This window comes from Arachis duranensis, chromosome 3 (assembly GCF_000817695.3).
Source record: "Arachis duranensis cultivar V14167 chromosome 3, aradu.V14167.gnm2.J7QH, whole genome shotgun sequence".
Lineage (NCBI taxonomy): Eukaryota > Viridiplantae > Streptophyta > Magnoliopsida > Fabales > Fabaceae > Arachis > Arachis duranensis.
The window spans coordinates 83376514-83388276 of record NC_029774.3 but is presented as its reverse complement, the minus strand read 5'-3'; the positions used below and the strand labels follow the sequence as shown (position 1 = coordinate 83388276).

General features: G+C 42.2%; 1 non-coding gene across 1 annotated transcript; it reads right to left on the bottom strand.

The window, feature by feature from the left end:
- Window positions 1-503: 503 nt before the first annotated feature.
- On the bottom strand, window positions 504-611 carry LOC127746262 (small nucleolar RNA R71). The gene has a single exon (XR_008007882.1). It is a non-coding gene; the product is annotated as a small nucleolar RNA R71 (small nucleolar RNA).
- Window positions 612-11763: the final 11152 nt, after the last annotated feature.

Below are 11763 nucleotides of genomic sequence, written 5' to 3'. Positions count from 1 at the left end.
ATCCTGAACTTGAAAAGACTCTGAAGAGGAAGCTGAGAACAGCTAAAGCACAAAACTCTGAAGAGGACCTCACTGAAATTTTCGAAAAGGAAGCAGCAAAAGAAACAATTATGGCCGAACCAAACAACAATGCAAGGAAGATGCTTGGAGATTTTACTACACCAACTTCCAACTTCTATGGAAAAAGCATCTCAATCCCTGCCATAGGAGCAAACAATTTTGAGCTAAACCCTGAATTAGTTTCTCTACTGCAACAGAACTGCAAGTTTCATGGACTTCCATCAGAATATCCTTATCAGTTTTTAACTGAGTTCTTGCAGATCTGTGATACTGTTAAGACCAATAGAGTTGATCCTGAAGTCTACAAGGTTATGCTTTTCCCTTTTGCTGTAAGAGACAGAGCTAGAACATGGTTGGACTCACAACCCAGAGATAGCTTGGACTCTCGGGATAAGTTGGTCACGGCTTTCTTAGTCAAGTTCTTTCCTCCTCAAAAGCTGAGCAAGCTTAGAGTGGATGTTCAAACCTTCAGACAAAAAGATGGTGATTCCCTCTATGAAGCTTGGGAAAGATACAAGCAGTTGACCAAAAAGTGTCCTTCTGACATGCTTTCAGAATGGACCACATTAGATATATTCTATGATGGTCTATCTAAATTTTCCAAGATGTCATTGGACCACTTTGCAGGTGGATCCATTCACCTAAAGAAAACGCCTGCAGAAGCTCAAGAACTTATTGAAATGGATGCAAATAACCAGTTCATGTATACCTCTGAGAGAAATCATGTGAGTAATGGGACGCCTCAAAAGAGAGGAGTTCTTGAAATTGATGCTTTGAATGCCATACTGGCTCAGAACAAAATATTGACCCAACAAGTCAATTTGATCTCTCAGAGTCTGAATGGATTGCAAAATGCATCCAACAGTACTAAAGAAGCATCTTCTGAAGAAGAAGCTTATGATCCTGAGAACCCTGCAATGGCAGAGGTGAATTACATGGGTGAAGCCTTTAGCAACACCTATAATCCTTCATGAAAAAATCATCCAAATTTTTCATGGAAGGATCAATAGAAGCAAGGGTTCAATAATAACAATGGTGGAAGAAACTGGTTTACCAATAGCAAACCTTTCCCATCATCATCTCAGCAACATATAGAGCACTATAAGCAGAATCCTTCTAGCTTAGCAAACATAGTCTCTGATCTATCTAAGGCCACTCTTAGTTTCATGACCGAAACAAGATCCTCCATTAGAAATTTGGAGGCATAAGTGGGCCAGCTGAGTAAAAGGGTTACTGAAACTCCTCCTAGCACTCTCCCAAGCAATACAGAAGAGAATCCCAAAGGAGAGTGCAAGGCCATTAATACAACCAAAATGGCCGAAACCTTAGAGGAGGAGGAGGACGTGAATCCCAGTAAGGAAGACCTCATGGGACATCCACTGGACTACAAGGAGTCCCCTATTGAGGAAACACAGGAATTTGAGACTCATCTAGAGACCATAGAGATTCCACTGAACCTACTATTACCATTCATGAGCTCTGACGAATATTCTTCCTCTGAAGAGTACAAAAATATTACTGAAGAGTAAGTTGCTCAATATCTAGGAGCAATCATGAAGCTGAATGCCAAATTATTTGGTAATGAGACTAGGGAGGATGAACCTCCATTGCTCATCAATGAACTAAGTGTATTGGTTCAGCTGAAGTTACCTCAAAAGAAAGAGGATCCCGAAAGGTTCTTGATACCTTGCACCATAGGGACCATGACCTTTGAAAAGGCTCTGTGTGACCAAGGATCAAGTATCAACCTCATGCCACTCTCTGTAATGGAGAAACTAGGGATCTTTGAAGTACAAGCTGCAAGAATCTCACTAGAGATGGTAGACAAATCAAAGAAACAGGCTTATGGACTTGTAGAGGATGTCTTGGTAAAGGTTGAAGACCTTTACATCCCTGCTGATTTTATAATCCTAGACACTGGGAATGATGAGAATGAATCCATCATCCTTGGAAGACCCTTCCTAGCCACAGCAAAAGCTGTGATTGATGTAGACAGAGGAGAGCTAGTCCTTCAGGTGAATGAGGGCTACCTTGTGTTTAAGGCACAAGGATCTTCTTCTGTAAACATGGGGAAGAAGCATGAAAAGCTTCATTCAATTCTCTCTATGCAGAGTCAAGCAAAGCCGTTATATTCAAACTCTACGTTTGGTGTTGGGAGGCCACAATCATGCTTTGAGCACCTGTGAAGCTCTGTAAGAGCTTCCTGTTAAGCTATTGACATTAAAGAAGCACTTATTGGGAGGCAACCCAATTTTATTTATCTATAATATTTACTCTTTCATTTTATTTTCCATTGTTATTTTATGTTTTCTGTAGGATGATGATCATGTAGAGTCACAAAAATAACTACAAAAATTAAAGCAAAATAAAAAACAGCATCAAAAATAGTACACCTTGGAGGAAGAGCTTATTGGCGTTTAAATGCCAATAAGGATACCAAAATGAGCATTTAACGCCCAGCCTAGCACCATCCTAGGCGTTAAATGCTAGAACTGGCAGGCAAACTGGCGTTTAAACGCCAGTAAAGGTAGAAAAATGGGCGTTTAAACGCCCATTCTGGCACCATTCTGGGCATTTAAACGCCAGACTGGCAGGCAGATTGACGTTTAAACGCCAAAAAAGGGCTTGAGCCCGATGTTTAAACGCCAGGATTAGCACTCTGAGAGTGTTTACACGCCAGAATGGTGTAGGGATGAGAAATCCTTGACACCTCAGGATCTGTGGACCCCACAGTATCCCCACCTACCTCAACTCACTCTCTCTCTTCTTCACACATTCCAATAACACCCTTCCCCAAATACCCTTCACCAATCAGCTACATCTCTCTTCACCATCACTTTTTCACCACACACATCCACCCACTCTTCCCCAAAAACCCCACCTAACTCAACATTCAAATTCACATCCTTTCCCTCCCAAACCCAACCCTTAATACACGAACCCTACCCCTCTCTCCACTCCTATATAAAGCCCCCATATTCAAACTCTAAGTTTGGTGTTAGGAGGCCACAATCATGCTCTGAGCACCTGTGAAGCTCTGTAAGAGCTTCTTGTCAAGCTATTGACATTAAAGAAGCGCCTATTGGGAGGCAACCCAATTTTATTTATTTATATTATTTACTCTTTCATTTTATTTTCCATTGTTATTTTATGTTTTCTTTAGGATGATGATCATGTAGAGTCACAAAAACAATAGCAAAAATTAAAGCAAAATCAAAAATAGCATCAAAAAATAGCACACCCTGGAGGAAGGGCTTACTGGCGTTTAAACGCCAGTAAGGATACCAGAATGGGCGTTTAACACCCAGCCTGGCACCATTCTAGGTGTTAAACGCCAGAACTGGCAAGCAAACTGGCGTTTAAACGCCAGTAAAGGTAGAAAAATGGGCGTTTAAACGCCCATCCTGGCACCATTCTGGGCATTTAAACGCCAGAACTGGCAGGCAGACTAGCGTTTAAACGCTAGAAAAGGGCTTGAGCCTGACGTTTAAACGCCAGGATTAGCACTCAGAGGGTGTTTACACGCCAGAATAGTGCAGGGATGAGAAATCCTTGACACCTCAGGATCTGTGGACCCCACAGTATCCCCACTTACCTCAACTCACTCTCTCTCTTCTTCACACATTCCAATAACACCCTTCCCCAAATACCCTTCACCAATCACCTCCATCTCTCTTCACCATCACCTCTTCACCACTCACATCCACCCATTCTTCCCCAAAAACCCCACCTACCTCAACATTCAAATTCACATCCTTTCCCTCCCAAACCCAACCCCTAATACACGAACCCTACCCCTCCCTCCACTCCTATATAAACCCCTCATCCCTCCTTCATTTTCATACATCATACACACTTCTTTCCCTCCTTGGCCGAACCACTCACACCTCTCCATCTCCTCCATTTTCTTCTTTTTCTCCTCCCTTCTTTCTTCTCTTGCTCGAGGACGAGCAAATATTTTAAGTTTGGAGTTGGAAAAATTGTTGCTTTTTGTTTTCAATAACCATTAATGGCACCTAAGGCTGGAGAAACCTCTAGAAAGAGGAAGGGGAAGACAATTGCTTCCACCTCCGAGTCGTGGGAGATGGAGAAGTTCATCTCAAAGGTCCATCAAGACCACTTCTATGAAGTTGTGGCCAAGAAGAAGGTGTTTTCCGAGGTCCCCTTCAAGCTCAAAAGGAGCGAACATCCGGAGATCCGACATGAAATTAGGAGAAGAGGATGGGAAGCTCTCACCAATCCCATTCAATAAGTCGGAATCTTAATTGTTCAAGAGTTCTATGCCAATGCATAGATCACCAAGAACCATGATCAAAGAATTGGCTCACAATGGTTCGGGAAAAATACTTAGATTTCAGTCCAGAAAATGTGAGGTTGGCGTTCAACTTGCCAATGATGCAAGGAGATCTTTATCCTTTCACAAGAAGGGTCAACTTTGATCAAAGGTTAGACCAAGTCCTCATGGACATCTGTATGGAAGGAGCCCAATAGAAGAGAGACTCCAAAGGCAAGCTGGTTCAACTAAGAAGGCTTGACCTTAAGGCTGTAGCTAGAGGATGGTTGGAGTTCATCCAACGCTCTATCATTCCTACTAGCAACCAATCCGAAGTAACTGTGGATCGGGCTATCATGATCCATACCATCATGATTGGAGAGAAAGTGGAAGTTCATGAGATCATACCTCTAGAATTCTACAAAGTGGTTGACAAGCCCTCCACTTTGGCAAGGTTAGCCTTTCCTCATCTCATTTGTCACATATGCAGTTTAGCTAGAATTGTCATAGAGAAAGACATCCTCATTGAAGAAGACAAGCCCATCACTAAAAAGAGGATGGAGCAAACAAGAGAGCCCACTCATGGACCTCAACAAACGCATGAGGAAGCCCCTCATCAAGAAATCCTTGAGATACCTCAAGGGATGCATTTTTCTCCACACAACTATTGGGAACAACTCAACACTTCTCTAGGAGATTTGAGTTCCAATATGGAGCAACTAAGGATGGAGCACCAAGAGCATTCTATCATCCTCCATGAAATTAGAGAAGACCAAAGAGCTATGAGGGAAGAACAACAAAGGTAAGGAAGAGACATTGAGAAGCTCAAGCACTCCATAGGATCTTCAAGAAGGAGAACTAGCCGCCATCACTACGGTGGACCTGTTCTTTAATTTCCTTGTTATTTGTTTTTCTATTTTTTTATTTTTAAGCTTTATGTTTTCTATGTTTGTGTCTTTATTACATGTTTATTAGTGTCTAGTGTCTATGCCTTGAAGCTATGAATGTCTCGTAAATCCTTCAACTTTCTTAAATGAAAAATGTTCCTAATTACAAAAGAACAAGAAGTACATGGATTTCAACTTTTATCTTGAAATTAGTCTAATTATTTTGATGTGGTGGCAATACTTTTTATTTTTTGAATGAATGCTTGAACAGTGCATATTTTTTATAGTGAAGTTTATGAATGTTAAAATTGTTGGCTCTTGAAAGAATGATGAACAAAGAGAAATGTTATTAATAATCTGAAAAATCATAAAATTGATTCTTGAAGCAAGAAAAAGCAGTGAAAAACAAGGAGAAAAAGAGGGTCCAAGGCTTTGAGCATCAGTGGATAGGAGGGCCCAAGGGAATAAAATCCTGGCCTAAGCGGCTAAATCAAGCTGTCCCTAACCAAGTGCTTGTGTCACGAAGGTCCAAGTGAAAAGCTTGAGATTGAGTGGTTAAAGTCGTGATCCAAAGCAAAAGAGTGTGCTTAAGAACTCTGGACACCTCTAACTGGGGACTATAGCAAAGCTGAGTCACAATCTAAAAAGGTCCACCCAGTTATGTGTCTGTGGTATTTATGTATCCGGTGGTAATACTGGAAAACAAGATGCTTAGGGTCACGACCAAGAATCATAAAGTAGCTGTGTTCAAGAATCAACATACTGAACTAGGAGAATCAATAACACTATCTAAATTCTGAGTTCCTAATGGATGCGAATCATTCTGAATTTCAGAGGATAAAGTGATATGCTAAAACTGTTCAAAGGCAAAAAAGCTACTGTTCATACCCTGGGTCGAGGTGTCCGACCCGGGATGTTCGACAGACAAAGCGACCGACCTCTTCAGGTCAGGACAATCCGACCTCTTCCCAAAGAGCTCGGTCAAGTCCCTAGGAAAGCCCAGAGAAGGGCCCAAATAGAGGAACACGCCTCAAATCCTAAGGCGGCCCAAGCCTACAGAGAGAAGGGCGGTTCCCTTGAAAGATAAGATGACCTCACTTAAAGATAAGATAATGATAAGATAAGATAACTAACTTATCTTATCCACAGAAGGCCACATCTCATCATTATAAATACACTAGAGCACCCAGGTATAACTCATACTCTGATTCTACTCAATACCTGCTTAATACCCTTGCTAACTTAAGTATCGGAGTCCTTTGCAGGTACCCCCCACCCTCCCGGGACGAAGGATCAGCAGCACTTTCAGTCCCACAAGTCGGACACGCCAGCTCCGGCCGCTATACACCTGCCGGACACGTCGGCTCCGACCAACACAGAAGATCTCGACCGAGATCGACCTACAGTTTCAGGTAACCCTCGGAACATTGGCGCCGTTGCCGGGGAACCTGGAAGTCATCCCAACACCATGGCAGACAACTATGACAATGACCACGACTCAGGTTTGAAAGATAGAACGCCATACAAAAACACAGATGCTATACTTAAAGATACTCCGGAATCCAATGGAGACAAAAATTCATTAAATCCCGAGGCGATAGAAGCACTTCAAAATCGATTGAAGCAACTTGAGAAAGAAGCCCAACATCAACGCGAAAAAGAAGAGGATCTACGTCGGGAGATAAGGCGGCGCCGAGAATTAGAAGATAAGCTTATGAAACTCGAAGCCGATCTGAAAACTAAAGCTACATGACCCTCCACAGAGGATAGCTTTTAGAAAGATCAAGATCCATTCACCAGGGAAATTATGAAGACCAAAATCCCAAAAAATTTTAAACTTCCGGATATGACTCTATATGACGGCACCTCGGACCCTAACCACCATCTCAGCAACTTCAGAAGTAGAATGTACCTCACTGAAGCCTCAGATGCAGTTTGCTGCAAAGCCTTTCCAACAACTCTTACCAAGACAGCCATTAGATGGTTCGACAACCTACCTCCAAAATCCATCTCGAGTTTCAACGACCTGGCCAAAATGTTCCTGGCCCGATTTTCCATACAAAAGGACAAAGCTAAACACGTACCCAGCCTACTAGGGATCAAGCAAGGAGATCGGGAGAGTCTTCGAAACTACATGGAAAGATTCAACAAAACATGCATGGATATACAAAGTCTACCAACAGAAGCTGCCATCATGGGTCTCATAAATGGCCTACGAGAAGGACCATTTAGCCAATCTATATCAAAGAGGTACCCGACATCCCTAGACGAAGTACAAGAACGGGCGCAGAAGTACATCAACATGGAGGAGAATTCTCGACTTGGGGAAGCCTCGAGGTTCGGTTCTGCCTACTGAGATAAAGATAAAGAATCCAGGAAAAAAGAAGATCGCTTCGGAGAAAAAATCAAAAAATATCATAACTACACCCTTCTTAGGGTATCCCTGGTAGATATTTACAAAGAAGTCTGCCATACGAAAAAAATACCCCCAACTCGGCCACTTAAAGGCAAAAGGGGAGGAGGAAATCGGAACGAATACTGTGAGTACCATCGGGTCCGAGAACATTCCACCAACGAATGCTTTGACTTGAAAAACGTCATAGAGAAATTAGTTAGAGAAGGAAAACTAGATCGGTTCCTGGCCAACCGGGACGAAGAACCAAGAAAAAGAAGAAGGGATGAAGATGTCGAACGATTTGAACAATCACCCCGCACACCAGAAAGAACAAGCGACACCTCAAATAAGTGTATCATGTCGAGGGCAAGAAAGAGGTGCCAGACATCCCGCAATCACGGTTACCAAAGAAGATGCATCCGGAATCATCTCAGGACACGACGACCGCATAGTCACCACAATCATATTGGCAAACGCCAACCTCCACCGCACATTAATTGACCAAGGAAGCTCCGCCGACATCTTATTCAAAACTGCATTCGACAAACTCGGCTTAGAACAAAAAGAGCTAAGAGCATACCCAAACAGCCTGTTTGGACTTGGGGATACCCCAGTACAGCCACTGGGATACGTATCGTTACATACAACCTTCGGAAAGGGGAACCAATCCAGAACACTTAAGATAGATTATATCGTGGTCGACGTAAGCTCAGCCTACAATGCCTTAATAGGTCGGACAACGTTAAATCAACTCGGAGCAATAGTTTCAACTCCACATCTATGTATGAAATTCCCAACTACAGAAGGGATAGCTATAATAAAAGCAGATCAAAAGATGGTGCGTCGCTGTTATAACGAAAGTCTAAATCTCTGAGGCGAAGGAGGAGAGTTCCACACGATCGAACTCGGCGGAGATCAGAGACGAGAAGAACTCCGCCCACAACCCGAAGGAGAAATAGAAAGAGTCCAGATCGGAGATACCTCGGACAAAACAACTAATATTGGCACGATCCTGAAAGAAGACGCAAAAGAATCGCTAATACGGTTTCTACAAGATAATGTTGATCTCTTCGCATGGAAAGTTGCCGACATGCTGGGCATAGATCCCGAACTAATGAGCCACAAGCTGGCAGTCTACCCGGGATCCCGGCCGGTACAACAAAGATGAAGAAAACTCGGGCCAGATCGGTCTCAAGCTGTAGAAGAACAAGTACAAGCACTACTAGAGGCAGGGTTTATAAGAGAAGTTAAATACCCACTATGGCTAGCAAACGTCGTCTTGGTGAAAAAGTCAAATGGGAAGTGGCGAATGTGCACCGACTACACCGACCTCAACAAAGCCTGCCCAAAAGACCCTTATCCACTCCCAAGCATCGATGCTCTTGTCGATGCCTCATCAGGATATAAGTATCTCTCATTCATGGACGCATACTCAGGCTACAACCAGATTCCAATGTATCCACCAGATCAAGAAAAGACCTCATTTCTTACACCAAAAGCAAATTATTGCTATATCGTAATGCCTTTCGGCCTTAAGAATGCGGGAGCCACTTATCAAAGGCTAATGAATAAAGCCTTTTCAGACCACATCGGAAAAATCATGGAGGTCTATGTGGACGACATGTTGATAAAGACACAAAGTGAAGAAACATTACTAACCGACTTGGTTCAAGTGTTCAACACCATACGGAAAGCACGACATGCGACTCAACCCGGCTAAATGCACCTTCGTAGTAGAGGCATGAAAATTCCTGGGCTTCATGCTCACACAAAAAGGAATCGAGACAAATCCAGATAAATGCCAGGCCATACTCAACATGAAAAGCCCGACCTGCGTCAAAGAAGTCTAACAACTCAATGGGAGATTGGTGGCCTTGTCTAAATTCCTAGTAGGGTCAGCAATAAGATCCCTCCCCTTCTACGCTACCTTAAGGAAGGGAAAAAACTTTGAGTGGACAACGGAATGTGAACAAGCCTTCTGAGACTTTAAAGAATTCCTGGGACAGCCCCCCATCCTATCTCGACCACGAAAGGGAGAACCACTCATACTATATCTCGCTGTAGGAAGTCGGGCAATAGCCTCAGCACTAATTAGAGAAGATGAATGATGCATGGAAACTTGTCTCTCAACAAATTTTCCTTCGGCAAGTATACCAAATTATCGTCAAGTAAAACTCACTATAGAGTGAGGTCGAATCCCACAAGGATTGATTGGTCAACCAACTTTAGTTAGAAGAATATGCTAGTTGAGCTAAACAGAATTTAGATTGAAATGCAGAAATTTAAATGACTAGAAAGTAAATAACAGAAATTTAAGTGCAGAATCTTAAATGGGGAATTGGGGTAGTGCTCATAAAAGTAAATGGCAGAAACTAAAGAGAATGGGTAAGATCAGAAATGGGGGAATCATTGGGTTTAGGAGATGTTGCAATTCTCCATATCAAATTCATTCTCATCTCTTCCTCAATCAATGCATTCATTGATCTCCTTGGCAATCTTAAGTGATTGAATCCCAATTCCTTGGTAATCCAATCTCTCAAATCTTGATCAATAGCCAATTCCTTGGTCAATTGCTCATGAGAAGAGATGAAGTATGGTCACTGATTATACCACATACATTTCCCAATTCAAGTATTGAGGGGATTATAGTCACATATCCATCACAACCCAAATTGGTCCAGCATGAGAAAGCAATTCTAGCAGGATCTCTTCATTCCTCTTCCAAGGTTCCGAAGAGATCCAATTATGGAGAGTTTCTTTTCCAAGATAACTAACCAATTGAATTAAGATTGAAAGCTTTCTAGTAAAATCAAGAGAAAAGATAGAAGAAGAAGAATGAAAATTAATATTGATCCATCAAATTACAGCAGAGCTCCCTAACCCAATGAAAGGGGTTCAGTTGTTCATAGCTCTAGGAATAAAAAATGGCAGAAAAGAAGAATCCATGATAGAAGTACAGAAAAGTAAATATGCAGAGAGTAGTTCTCCAAAATGCCAAAAGTCCCTAGTTAGTTCAAAACTACTCCTATATATACTACTCTTCATGATCTTCTAGTGAGTTCTTCAAGTCTTGGATGTGGGCCTTGGACTTTGAGTTGAAGCAATTCTCATCTTTAGTGGGCCCAGATTGCAGAGAAATATGAATTAGGCTCAAGCACTTAGTGAGATTAATCGTGGAATACATTTCTGGGTGCGAGAACGTTAGTGGCATTCACCTTTTCCACTAACGTTCCACCCTTTATATGCCCACGTTATTCTCTACGTTAGAAGTCTTAACGTGACTTCTAACGTTCCTTATCAATTCTTGGCCAACGTTAATGGGACTCACTTTTCCCATTAACGTTGGCTTGTGCCCATTTTCGCAAACGTTAATGGGCATCACTTTTCCCATTAACGTTGCTTGCCCTTTGCCTCCCACGTTAGGTCTTACGTTAGCTTAGCTAACGTAGCTCTTAACGTGGGCACCTATCACCTTTGAGAGCGTTAGTGACACTTGATGAGCGGATAATTTGTACGCTTTTTGGCATTGTTTTTAGTATGTTTTTAGTATAATCTAGTTAGTTTTTAGTATATTTTTATTAGTTTTTAGTTAAAATTCACTTTTCTGGACTTTACTATGAGTTTGTGTGTTTTTCTGTGATTTCAGGTATTTTCTGGCTGAAATTGAGGGACCTGAGCAAAAATCTGATTCAGAGACTAAAAAGGACTGCAGATGCTGTTGGATTCTGACCTCCCTGCACTCGAAGTGGATTTTCTGGAGCTACAGAAGCCCAATTGGCGCGCTCTCAACGGCGTTGGAAAGTAGACATCCTGGGCTTTCCAGCAATATATGATAGTCCATACTTTGCCCAAGATTTGATGGCTCAAACCGGTGTTCAAAGTCACCCTCAGAATTTCCAGCGTTAAACGCCGAAACTGGCACCAAAATGGGAGTTAAACGCCCAAACTGGCACAAAAGCTGGTGTTTAACTCCAAGAAGAGTCTCTACACGAAAATGCTTCAATGCTCAGCCCAAGCACACACCAAGTGGGCCCGGAAGTGGATTTTTATGTCATTTAATCATCTCTGTAAACCCTAGGCTACTAGTTTTCTATAAGTAGGACATTATACTATTGTAATTTCATCTTGGTTCTTCTGGTTCCCTCTCT